The following is a 13996-nucleotide window of genomic DNA, read 5'->3' as shown; positions in this document are numbered from 1 at the left end:
AGTTTATGAATTTTTTTATTTTTTCAGTTAAAGCTGTTTAGTGAACCCACGATACCAATGTTGCCTTTAGCATGAGTTCAAAAGCTATGCGATTTTCTGCACGCATTTTGTTGACGGATCGATGCCGTCGGTGGTCTGATCTATTTTTAGCCCAAGTTTAGTGGCATGGCTTTATTGTTATTTGAGACATTGCACCATGGGTTCCAGGAAAGTTAACAAGGAGGTAGCACGACAAACAGGAAGCTACTTTCAGTGGAAATTAAGAAAGAGGTCATTGCTAAAAAGCAACCGGTGCAAGAACGAGTGATCTTGCTAGAGAGTAGCGATGGCCAGCATCCACCAAAACCACAATCTCTCAGGTTGATTGTTTTTATATGCAAAAATATGATTATAGTGTTGGACATTGGTGGTGATATTTTTGGGTCCAGAAACATCTGGAACACTATTTTTGATTTCTGTGGCAATGTGCTACAGGTGAAATGTTTTTACATTATTTTAATGCTATTTATTTATTTATTTATTTATTTATTTATTTATTTATTGGTCAGATTGAGGAGAAATGCGAGCGTACGGTCTTTGACAATGTTTAATTCTTTTGGCTCAAATCAAAAGATTGTTTCAGCTTTGCACAAAAATCGCAGATCATCGTATTGCAAATTTGATGTCGCTTAACATCATACAGGACAGCAGGAAGTGAATAAAACCCTGTCAGGTCTCTCATCACATCCTGCTTTCACATCAGTCTTTTCTGGTCCTCTGAGAAATGCAGTCAATGAAGCCTCGCTGCTGTCAATGCACTATTTTGCATTTCTCCTTCACCTGCCAGTCAGTCCATTGTCATTGAAAGCACTTTGCCTGTGGTAAAGCCTGAGTTTTCCCTCTTGTCAACCTTTAGTAGTGACGGCAGCATCCATGCTTGATGCATACAGGAGCTTTTCAATCACAGGCAGCAGAGCTGTGAAGAAAACATCAGCGCTTTCATTTAAAGCCACTGAAAACCCCCAGATTGATGGATGCTTCAAGAATTCACATCTTTATGAAAAGGCGATATTTCTGAAGGCCTAGTAGACATTAACATGCGTTATGGAAGGTTTTAGATTTTGCTTTCAGGATACCGGGGGCTTGGTTACTTAAAGCTAACTGCAAACCTCCAGGGTTTAGGGCTTGAATCCTTCCTTGTGTGTGAAGTATCCATGTTCTCCCTGTGCTCTTTGTGGCTTTCTCCAGGTATTCCAGTGTCTTCTCCCAGTCCAAAAACTGAGTGTAGGCATTATTCATTCATTCATTCATTCAGTCACAGGGAGCCTGTGCCTATCTCAGGCGTCATCGGGCATCGAGGCAGGATACACCCTGGACAGAGTGCCAACCCATCACAGGGCACACACACTCTCATTCACTCACACACTCACACACTACGGACAATTTTCCAGAGATGCCAATCAACCTACCATGCATGTCTTTGGACCGTGGGAGGAAACCGGAGTACCCGGAGGAAACCCCCGAGGCACGAGGAGAACATGCAAACTCCACACACACAAGGCGGAGGTGGGATTCGAACCCCCAACCCTGGAGGTGTGAGGCTAACGTGCTAACCACTAAGCCACCGTGCCCCCCTGTAGGCAATATTGACATCTCTAAATTGTCAGTAGTGTGTGAATGAGTGTGCAAGTGTGTGATTGTGTCCTGTGACCTGTTGGTACCCTGTTCATGGTGTCCAACGGCTTATGCCCCAATTCCCCTGGGGAATACTCCAGGCTCACTGTGACCCTGTGAAGGATAAGAAGTATAGTCAGTCGGATGGATTGTGGTGTAAAAGCTTGAAATGAAAAACATATATATAGAAAGCGGCACACTAATCACGTGCACCAGGTGTATGACCTATGGAATTTTTCTTTATTTCTAAATGGAAAAAAAAACATGTGTGTTATAATCCCTAATAACAGAGTTTTTGACTAATGATATCCTGTGACCTATAGTAGTGAACCAGCGTTGATGTGTTCATAGAGAGATGGAGATACTGGATAAAGATGGCCATCAGACAAATGTTGTCAATGATTTAGATCCAGTTATCCACACACATTTACCTTTAGCCTTTGGCCCAATAATGCTATATTTAGGTAATTCACACCTACAGAGTGTGACACGGACGGATGTAAACACTCCATGGTCCTGCTCTAATGCCAGGTTTTCGCTGTATGACGAGAGGAACCTTGTCCGACTCCTGCTGCGTGGCTGCTGTGACGATGTAACACAAAGCCGCTCACGCTGTGAGATCCGAGTTAAATGTCATCGCTGTCGCCTCAGTCTAAAGCCGCTTCTAGTCCGTGCGATCTCGGTGGTCTTTTTAGATTATTACTTGTCACGCTTTATGACACGATTCAGGAGATTTTATAACAGATGTGTGATAATAGATACAGTATATATTCTTTATGTCAGACCTGATGTAAATGATCATAAATCGTTATTCATAATGATAGACCTGATGATTAAACAAATACAATACACTTTAATGACACTACCGTAGCTTTGTAGCTGTCTCATGAGCAGCAGTTTGTTGTCAGCTGACGTTATTGTCCTTGGCACTAAGTTCTATGCCTTCGAACCATCGTTTTTAAGCATTACCCCACCTCCAGTTACACCTCATTACCAGATGATACTTTTACAATATGTGTTGAGGTTCATGGAGGTTGTAGTACTGCTGATTCACAGCACAATGGCTATGTGACAAGGGAAATACTAATCCCTAATGACCGTATAGCCAGGATAGGGTTAGAGGCTCACAGCAACATGACCCCAAAGGTTATGACACTAATTCATTCAACACCTTCAGGGTCAGGGGTTCGATTCCCGCCTCTGCCTTGTGTGTGTGGAGTTTGCATGTTCTCCCCGTGCCTCGGGGGTTTCCTCCGGGTACTCCGGTTTCCTCCCCCGGTCCAAAGACATGCATGGTAGGTTGATTGGCATCTCTGGAAAATTGTCCGAAGTGTGTGAGTGTGTGTGTGTGTGTGTGTGTGTGTATGTGTCCTGTGATGGGTTGGCACTCCGTCCAGGGTGTATCCTGCCTCGATGCCCGATGACGCCTGAGATAGGCACAGAGACTCGTGACTCGAGAAGTTCGGATAAGCGGTAGGAAACGAATGAATGAAAGAATAAACTTCATTGATTAACATGATTCATTTTATCAGGCTGGTAAGAATAACTCCGCTTCATGTCAGACCGTCATTAGTTATTTTTGTGTCACACCCATTTAACTTAGGTGACCAGATAATTAGCTAACTGACTACAAGTAGTTAAGTATAGCTGTAATAATTTTGTGATTTCTGCAGATGTGACATTACAGAATGACAAACCCCTGGTTAAGCTTCATGAACCCCCATTTTGAGAACCACCGGTTTAGACAACCTTTACAAGTGGCCACTGTAGTCACTTGTCAAGTCAAGTCAAGTCAAGTCAAGTAGCTTTTATTGTCATTACAACCATATATATCTGACTCAGTCCACAGTGACACGAGACAACGTTTCCCCAGGATCAGGGTGTTACATAAAACAAAGACAGGGCTAAGGACTTAGTAAGTGTCCTAGATACATAAAGTGCATAAATCTGTGTAACCTGGTGTACACTGTGTGAGACAAGACAGACAAGACGGTGCAGGACAAAAGACAGTGCAGGACAAAAGACAGTGCAGACACAAAGTTACCAGACAATACAAACAGTACAAAAAATACAATACACAAAAGACACTAAACAGTAAACAGATACAGCGCCAGCCGGCGACTTTTGGACTGCATTTTGTATTAACCGTCGATGATGTTTGTATTAACCGCTGATGGTGTTGGTGAGACGTTATTTCCATGTGCATGAGCAGTGGATTGGAGGACAAAGCAGCAGCCGAAAGAAGAAGCGTAAAGCTTATTAAAGCCAAAGCGGTGGAACTGGCTGATTTTTGGCCAGGCTTCAAACTGGAACTGTCACATTTCAGTGGCATGGTTTTAGAGCCCCAGACTGGCACCAGAGCCTGTGAGCTGACAGCTGATCGCCTCGGGCTCAAACTCAATAGGAGAACATGTGGATGCTGACACGTTGCAGAGGAAAAGGGGAAACAAAGCAACCATGGTGGCTTCGGGAAAGAGATGTCCGAGAGAATAGAGTATCATACAGCTTTTGCAAAAAGGCCTCATTTATCTGCACGAATCAGAAATACAAATGTAGTGTGTGTGAGTTGGGTTCACCGAATTTAATCAGCATTCACTTTATTATATGGAACACTGAAGCCTTGTACACGAGTCCGTCTTTAACACACGATGTAAAATTTAATGCATAACTCGGATTACATGAATACGAATTAAACGGACCTGGTTTCTTTTCCTTGAAGTATTATAACAAAAAGCTCAACGTGATTATTTTGTACTTAATGGGTGGCACCTGCTTAGGAGGTTTGGTAATGAACTGGTTTTGAACTTAATGACAGACAATATAGATTACTTTGATAGAGGGAGATGAAAGCGGCACTCGTAAGACGATCGGTCTGTGCTTTTGTAAAAGGAATAAATAATCAATAGAAGCTCTTTTTATATGCAAACCCATGTATCATACAAATAAATGAAAGCAAGGAACAAGGCCCGTCGCTTTGGACATCAGACACGGGTCAGAAGCGGCATTTTTCCCTCATAGGACACGGCGATACAACTCGCAAACTTTAAGCAGCCGTGTTCGGGTGACGACTCAAGGTTGTGCCTGTTTTTATGACTCTTTCACACAGCGGATGACAAATTAGCGCTGGCTTTTGTGCTGTTCGTTTTTAATGCCCTTTCGAGCGCCCTTCTAGTCTGCCTTATTTCCCGAACATCGAGTCGGTAGTCCCTAGCCACTTCAGCATATCGAGTTAGAAAAGAGGGGACACGGTGGCTTTAATGGCGGAGCGGAAAATTTCCTTCGATTGCGCCTCGAGGGAGCCCTTAACTGGTCGAATCCTGGTGGCGTGATATGAAGCGTGACTGATTACCATCAGAAAGCCCACATACTTTTACAGCTTGTAGCCTGTTGACAAAGAAACGTACGATATCAGGAAATGACACGGTTCCATGAGGGACTGGACCATTTGCTAGACCGTGAAATGGGGCTGAAAGCAGTGTTGGTGTTATTTTTGTAGAAGATTAAGTGTAGAAGAGAAGTGTCCCATGTACCTGAACCATTTGCTCTTGATGGTAGAGAAAAATTCTCTGCCAACAACACTGCTTTACTTTTGCTGCTAATCTCAGTGTCTCTAATAGCAATAAATGAATCCACTTGTTTTAGGGAGTAAATAATGAAAAGCATAGTGAATGCTTGATGCTCGGATGACCGAGCACGCTTGTATCTAATGTATGGTCTTATTCGCAGAACAGTAACAGTTCTAAAAGCATCTCCGCTTCAACACAGAACACAAGCTAGTCATGAATAGATTAGCTAACTATACTTTAAGTTAGTATCCATACTAAGGCACTGGGTTGTTGATTAGAGGATTATAGTTCAAGCCCCAGCACTGTCTAGCTGACTGTTGGGCCCTTGAGCGAGGCCCTTAACCCTCTCTGCTCCAGTGGTGCAGTATCATGTCTGACCCTGTGCTCTGACCACAACCTCCAAACGTAGATGTGACAAAATAAAGGCTTCTATTAAATGCTTTCGGTCTGGTCTACTGTAGATGTGTACGGTGTGATGACAATGACTTGTACTGTATGGCTGTGACAGCAGAACAAAAAGGAGTGCTAGAGACACTAAGGGTCTTTTTACACCCGGTCACTTCGTGTGTTGTCTCTGATCTGATAGCTGTCTGATTTGTTAAAACTGTCCCATTTACATCAGGCCACATGAACGCGTCTCGGCGAATCGGATATCGATCCCATTTTTCTACTCCCGCCCAAAATGCTGATATATTTTACCTCATTTCCGGGGTAATTGAAACAGAACACACTTTGGTGTATGCGGTTTTCAGAACACGTAAAAACTCGTTACGACAAAAACAGCGTTTACTGTTTGCTGCATTTTCGCTGGCGGCAGCAGCGCGTTTTAAGACCCGACGAGACGCCTGGGTGAAAGATCGGCGCCAGCGCTGGTGGGTTAAAACATAGTCGTTCGTGGCGCGATGCGCGACCTGTGAGTCACCTGTGAGTGACGTACTTCCGTTTGGGAGGAGTATAGCGCTGACGTATGTGGCTCGAACAACCACATTCATTTACATCTGTCCAGTTTCATCTGAAACGCGTCCCAGACCACCTCCTGAAGGGGTTTGTACCATCGGGTTTATATCCGTCTCCAAAACGTTTCGGAGGGCATTTAGACCTGGTGTTTTTACCATCGGGTAGATATCTGATCACAGAAAACGCAGGAAGTGACCAGGTGTAAAAAGCCCCCTTAGAAATTTATTAGATATCTATTGTCCTTTATTAAAACAAGTAAAAATGTAAGTCCATCCCAGCTTTATAGTAGATTATGGAAGCGTGTCTTAGAACTGAACAAAGATACGAATTAAAGCAAATCTTGAAAAACATTAATAAATGGTTACCGTTGTAAATCGTAACTTTTTGGACAAGACCCACTTCCGGTTTAAATCCCAATTAAAACCCTATGAATAATTTGAGTGCTTATAAGATAGAGTTGTAAATATCATTAAGATAAGATACCGGAATGTTATTACATTTCTGTTTAGATTGTTTAATGCTAAGTCAACACGACACGACACTTCCCTTTCCTGTCGTCTTTATCCCGAGCCGGTTGTCTTCAGTCTGTGTGTGTTTCTTGTTTTGATGTATCAGATGTTTCAGGTAAGTATTTGCCCAAGAGGTCCCAGGAGGTGGTAAAAGCACAAGATGAAAAAGAAAGACCAGGCTGCCTGGATGAACAAGATTAGCTTTTCTTCAGGTAAGAGATAAGTAGTGTATCAGATCTGTGAAAGTATTTGTGAGGGTTTTTTTTCTCTCTTTCCTTTATGATATAAAAAAAAACATCGAGTACACATATATAACCTCGGTGCTATTTTTTTTTTTTTTCGGAACATGTTGCTTGTTTTTGGAGGGAAAAAAACAAGCTTATGAAACAGGCGGAGGAACGTTTAGAGGTTTCGTGGACTTTTAGGTCATTAAAAAAGCAGGCTTTGTTGTATAAGTCACACATACAGTGGATTCAGAAAGTATTCAGACTCCCTTCACGGTTTTGTTATATTGCAGCCTGATACTGATTATGAACTCTGAACTCTGCCTTGTCATGGCATTCACTAAATTCCAGGGGTTTCGTTACCACGACGTGAAGTAAAAGAGCAAACCTACGATGGATAATGAAGGACAAAACAGTCATACAGGTAGATTTTATATTTTATATCTATTACACTTTATTATCTTACAGTTAAGCTATTTTAGAAAACAAATAAACAACCAAAAGCTACGGTTAGGATTAGATTATCAAATAGGCCACGCCTACCCGATGATGCAATATCTGTTCTGAAATCCCTGGAAATAAGTGCATCCCATTCAGACTCCTTACTCAGTACCTGCTGCTGAAAAACACCCCTACAGGTGATGCTGCCACCGGCATGGGTCACTGTCGGGATGGTATTGAGCAGGTGGTAAACGCTGCCTGGTTTCCTTCAGACATAATGTTTAGAATTGAGGGCAAACAGTTCAGTATTGGATTCATCAGACCAGAGAATCTTGTTCCTCATAGTCTGAGATTCCTTCAGGTTTTCTTGTGTTTTGCACTGAGTAGATTCCGTCTAGCCGCTCCGCCCCAAAGCCCAGATCAGTGGAGGGCTGCGGTGATGGTCGTCCTTCTGGAACTTTGTTCCATCTCCACACGGGATCTCTGGAGCACAGGGTGACCTTCGGGTTCCTGTTCTCCTTTCTTACTAAGGCCCTTCTCTCCCGATTGCTCAGTTTGGCTAGGTGACCAGCTCGTGGAAGAGTCGTAGTTGTGCCAGACATCTTCCTTTTGAGAATTATGGAGGCTCTCGGGAATCATCAGTGTATCAGAAATCTTTTGTAGCCTTGCTGAAGAATTTGTAATTTACAAGAATTTACAGTCCTGACCAGGGTTGCAAAATTCCGGGAATTTTCAAGGCTGGAAACTTTCCATGGGAATTAACAGGAATATATGGAAATAATGCAGAGTTGCCTCTAACAAGGAACATAAATGTAGTTAAAAAAAAACTTGCAGCATAATTTTGTTTAAAACAACAAGATTTAATGCAATTTAAGTTGAATCTGTACCCTGCGTTCTTCGGTCACTTGCACACAGCACACTGCTTACTGGAAGGCCATTGAGGCCAAAACCCCCTGCAGGTACTTACATTCTTCCATAACATGCACAGTAACACTTTATTTTAGGGTCATTTAACTAGCTGCTTATTAGCATAAATATTAATAGAATATTGGCTATGTATTAGTACTTATTAAGCACATATTAATGCCTTATTCTGCATGACCTAATTCTACATTCTTAATTGTACCCAATACCTACATTTAATAACTACCTTACTACCTCTTAATAAGCAGTAAATTAGGAGTGTTACCACATGCACAGATAATTTTATGACCCCCCCCCCTCCCCATACACACACACCTCCATTTCCACCTCCATTTCCACCTCCATTTCCCAGGCCTTGACTACCACAGAAGCAGAGACCTAATAAACTTGAGAAAAAATGCTTCATTTTACATTTTGATTGGGACTTTTTTAGAAGGCCAAAGTGTGAGGGATGCTTTCATGTTACAGCAATCATAGGGAAATATGTTTATTACAATTATTAGGTTTATTATGTTTATTACAATTAAATCAGTCAATTTAAGTCAGTTTAAAATGTGTATCACATTGCATGTATTTCTGCTCATGACCAAACATAATGTTTATTTATGTTTGTATATGATATAGTTTATATACATTTCCCCATTTTCCAAATAATTCCCATAAATTGCTGTAAATTCCTGTAAATTTACATAAATTCCAAATAAGTTTCCAATTTTGAATATTCCCAAAATTCCCCAGATTAAGTTTCCGGAAATTTACCCTTTGCGACCCTAATCCTGACACACATTTAACTCTGTACACATTTTAAAGATTTTAGAAGTTAGAGTTTTACTGGGGGGGGGCATGGTGGCTTAGTGGTTAGCACGTTCGCCTCACACCTCCAGGGTTGGGGGTTCGATTCCCACCTCCGCCTTGTGTGTGTGGAGTTTGCATGTTCTCCCCGTGCCTCGGGGGTTTCCTCCGGGTACTCCGGTTTTCTCCCCCGGTCCAAAGACATGCATGGTAGGTTGATTGGCATCTCTGGAAAATTGTCCGTAGTGTGTGTGTGAGTGAATGAGAGTGTGTGTGTGCCCTGTGATGGGTTGGCACTCCGTCCAGGGTGTATCCTGCCTCGATGCCCGATGACGCCTGAGATAGACACAGGCTCCCCGTGACCCGAGAAGTTCAGATAAGCGGTAGGAAATGAGTGAGAGAGTGAGTGAGTAAAAATAACCTTTGTATATAATATATATTTAATATATTTACCTTTTGTGTTTGTCTGAGCACCGAGTGTATAGTAGCTGTATTACTGAACCTTCTGCATTAACATGCTTTATATAAAAGCTTTGATAAATAAGGAATAAAACACTCTGGAGTTCGCTTTAAAATGTCAACTCATCCTGGACCAGGTGGTGTGACATGTTTGTGTTACGCAGACCTAAAAATGTTTTATTGTCCTTGTACCGTAGCAGTAGCCAATTCTGAAAGATTTGATAATTAATTAATGACACGTTAATTTTGATCCATTTATCCCGAGCACTCAGCAACGACCTCACTGACTCGGCTTTCTCATCAACGGTGTAATTAGCTTTCGTTTATTGTTTACTCCCTGAAGATAATACGCAAGCTAACTGGATTTGAGCACAAAATTACAGGCTGATGCCTCAGCTCTCTGGCATGATTAAGTCATTCCAGTAATTCGATCTGGGCCGATAATGAACCGATGACTGCTGACGGCATTAGTGAAATGAACAGGCTGTGATCTGTCTTGTGTGTAATTTTCCTCATGCTTTGTTCCTGATCCTACAATCTTTCTTAAACTAATTTGTTACTTGATTCATTTTTATTTGACCTTATTGTAGTGAGCTTTTTCATGATTTAGGGCCATGAACAACACCCTAAAGTACACAATCCTGGGATACATGAAGTTCTGTACGTTTTATTGTGTTTAAAGCCATTTGAGCCATAACTTTTGCCATAAATTGATTTCTTTAAACTTTTTATGGTATCACAATAAAAATGTACTAAACTGAATATTTATATTAAATCTTCTTCTTCTTCTTTCGGCTTTTCCCTTCAGGGATCGCCGCGGCGAGTCGTCTCTCTCCACCTATCCCTATCTTCTGCACCTCAACACTTGCACCCACTAGCACATTAATTACATCCATATACTGTACCTCCTCTTTGGCCTTCCTCTTTGCCTCCTGCCTGGCAGCTCCATGTCCAACATTCTCCTACAGATATACTCACTCTCCCTCCTCTGAACATGTCCAAACCTTCTTAATCTGGCCTCCCTAACTTTGTCCCCTAAACGTCCAACATGAGCTGTCCCTCTGATGTACTCGTTCCTAATCCTGTCCAATCTTGTCACTCCGAACATCTTCAGCTCGGCTACCTCTAGCTCTGAATCCTGTCTCTTCTTCAGTGACACTGTCTCTAAACCATACAGCATGGCGGGTCTCACCACCGTCCTGTACACCTTCCCCTTGATTCTTGCTGATATGTACACTAAATACTAAATACTAAATAATAGTCTTATTTTTAAATACAGCCGTTTTGCTCTAATAAGGACTCCGTACAACAGAAGAAAAGCATCTCAAAATGCACAATATCTAGAACCTTGGTGCTGATGGCCAACAGTCTAGTCCAGGGGTCGCAACCTTAAACACTCAGAGGGCCATTAGGACCCGTTTCCCACAGAAAAAAACACAGGGAGCCACAAAATTCTTTTGACATCTAAAATGAAGAGAACACCGCATATATCGTGTTTTACCTTTATGTAAAGTAGAAAAAACTGTCGTGTGTTAATTTATGAATTTACGAAGGTTACTTTCAAATAAAATGTTCAATGTCTAATCGAGGCCTCTTCGTATTCATGACATTGACATTTTAACTTGCCGGCTGCAGCGAACCAAAAATGTGTCTGCTTCTGTGTGTCGGATTTCGCGAGTCGGGGTTATGACGCGTATTTTGAAAATTTAAACACGGTTTATTTTAATGTTATGAGAGCATCATGATCTTAGAATTTAGAATTACATTTCGCCGACCCCTGGGCTAGTAGAAGACCAAACCAGGTCCCAGGTTTTTTTTTCAGTTGAGAACATAAATCTGAGGCTAGAGTAAGCCTCGGAATAGCCTTTCGCCCTCGGAATAGCCTTCCGCTCTCGGAATAGCCTTCCGCTCTCGGAATAGCCTTCCGCTCTCGGAATAGCCTTCCGCTCTCGGAATAGCCTTTCGCTCTCGGAATAGCCTTTCGCTCTCGGAATAGCCTTTCGCTCTCAGAATAGCCTTCCGCTCTCGGAATAGCCTTTCGCCCTCGGAATAGCCTTTCGCCCTCGGAATAGCCTTTCGCTCTCAGAATAGCCTTTCGCTCTCAGAATAGCCTTTCGCTCTCAGAATAGCCTTTCGCTCTCGGAATAGCCTTCCGCTCTCGGAATAGCCTTTCGCCCTCGGAATAGCCTTTCGCCCTCGGAATAGCCTTTCGCTCTTGGAATAGCCTTCCGCTCTCGGAATAGCCTTTCGCTCTCGGAATAGCCTTTCGCTCTCAGAATAGCCTTCCGCTCTCGGAATAGCCTTTCGCTCTTGGAATAGCCTTCCGCTCTCGGAATAGCCTTTCGCTCTCGGAATAGCCTTTCGCTCCTGGAATAGCCTTTCGATCAACAAAAGGATTTCACTTCTTTCTGTTTTTTGTTTTTTTGTTGTTTTTTTTAATATGATAGCATGTGACATTTTGTGGACAAATTGTAATTGTAATAAAAAATAAATAAAAAAAAACTTCAGATGCTAAGACATTAGTTATAAAATCCTGTCTTTATAAAAGTGTCAATTCTGTTAAACAATTCAGGAATGATCGCTCTAATTCCAATGAGCGCGTTTGTCCGAACTCTAATCCAAAGATTTGTACTTGGAGAGAAAAATAATCAGTGATTGAAGTACATCATGGAAGAAACTGATCTTTTCAGTTGTGTATTGAAAGTGCAGTAAAAACCTCATCACTATATTGGCTGAATGATTGTTGTTTAAACAACGAAACAAAATAAATGTTTTCAATAATTATAGTGCAGGACTTTTACATTATAGTAATTATTAAGTGCTTTATAGATATTGGAAATCTGGTCGTCACATTAACTGCTGTTTCTCATATTAATTGTGTACAGTATGTCAGAGCCTCCGCCTCATTAGCAGGGATGAGAATCTCTTGTAATGTGACGCTAATACACTCACTTTATACTCGTGTTAAGTCCATGTTTGCAAATTTGCACTTTTGTGTTGGTATTTATACTTAAATTCTAAAATTGTGTACATTTTTTCTTCTATTAAATACCTTTGCAGCTATGCTAGCAACAACAGTGAAAGCTCGGGGGTTTCCTCCGGGTACTCCGGTTTCCTCCCCCGGTCCAAAGACATGCATGGTAGGTTGATTGGCATCTCTGGAAAATTGTCCGTAGTGTGTGTGTGAGTGAATGAGAGTGTGTGTGTGCCCTGTGATGGGTTGGTACTCCGTCCAGGGTGTATCCTGCCTCGATGCCCGATGACGCCTGAGTTCGGATAAGCGGTAGAAAATGAATGAATGAATAAAATCATGTATCAAGTTAGTTAAAAGTAATCCAAGAAGCTAGCAAGATTGATTAGTATTTGCTAAAGTAAAATAAAGACATGTATCGAGGTCGTTGAGTTTATAAAAACACACTTAATTAGCTGTAATGTTGAAAATTAAACACACCGTTCTGTAAAAAAGTCAAAGTTTTTTTGTTTTTTTGCTTCAACGTGTTAGCAGTTCTTCATTCCCTGATGCTCTGAATTGACTTGTACTGACTCAAGACATTCCCTGCGAGGAGGACAATGCTGTCAGATTTAACAGAATGCAAGGTTTCCTTTTCTGTGCTAATGCTGCTAATGCTAAAACAAACCTCATCTTGTGGTGGCTCTTAACCTTGAAACCTCGGCGTAATTTGCATCAATATGGCAACCTTAATATTACTGCCTTTAGTCATTTGTCCTGCTAGTCTTGATACATATGAACAAGTTTGTCTATTCCCTGAGCTGTGAGATGTAATCATGCAGAAACCGTAGCCTGTGCTTCCTCTGAGTTATTCGCCCATATATAGCAGACATTTGCAGTTGCTAAAACATTATTTCTACATTTTTATTTATTATTATTTATGATTTGAGACAAACGTTTATGGGTAAAGTGTGTGAGTTATTTCTGCTAATCAGTGCGTATCTAATCATCTGTGTGTACAGAATGACTTATATTTTTAGCTCATTTTGTATAACTGAGCAACTGAGGATTAAGGGGCTTTGCTCGGAGCCCCAGCAGTGGCAGCTTGGTGGACCTGGGATTTGAACATGCAGCTTTCCGATCATCCCTTTCTTACGTGTGTGTTGTGTGTGTATCTCGTGTGTCTCTGTAGGGTTACTGTATTTTACCCATAACAAAATAACACAGTGTGTTACTACACTGCAATATAATCTCATTTGAGTGTGTTCATTTGAAAAGGTCTTGGATTTCTGATCAGATGTTCATGAGTTTAAATTCTAGTATAAGTGTGAATGTAACCGTACTGTCGCTAATTTAATTCTGCAAAACAGTGGGACTTATGCTAGTGTAGTACATGTGCGGTGGGAAAAAAGATCCAGTAATAAAGCAGTTTTGATCAGGTTTTATTGCTACTCACACATTGAAAATTAATATGAGCTCAGTGTTAGCTGACGTAATAGAAAAGCATGTAGCAAGCTAGTT

The 13996-nt window shown here is 41.5% G+C and overlaps 1 protein-coding gene across 2 annotated transcripts in view; it reads left to right on the top strand.

Annotated features, from left to right (window-relative positions):
• The window catches only part of gulp1a (GULP PTB domain containing engulfment adaptor 1a), a 157011-nt gene that overhangs the window by 34193 nt on the left and 108822 nt on the right, over positions 1–13996 (top strand). The gene's annotated exons all lie outside the window — the stretch shown is intronic.

This window comes from Tachysurus fulvidraco, chromosome 6, assembly GCF_022655615.1.
Source record: "Tachysurus fulvidraco isolate hzauxx_2018 chromosome 6, HZAU_PFXX_2.0, whole genome shotgun sequence".
NCBI classification, from domain to species: Eukaryota; Metazoa; Chordata; class Actinopteri; order Siluriformes; family Bagridae; genus Tachysurus; species Tachysurus fulvidraco.
This window is presented reverse-complemented; position numbering and strand designations above follow the sequence as displayed.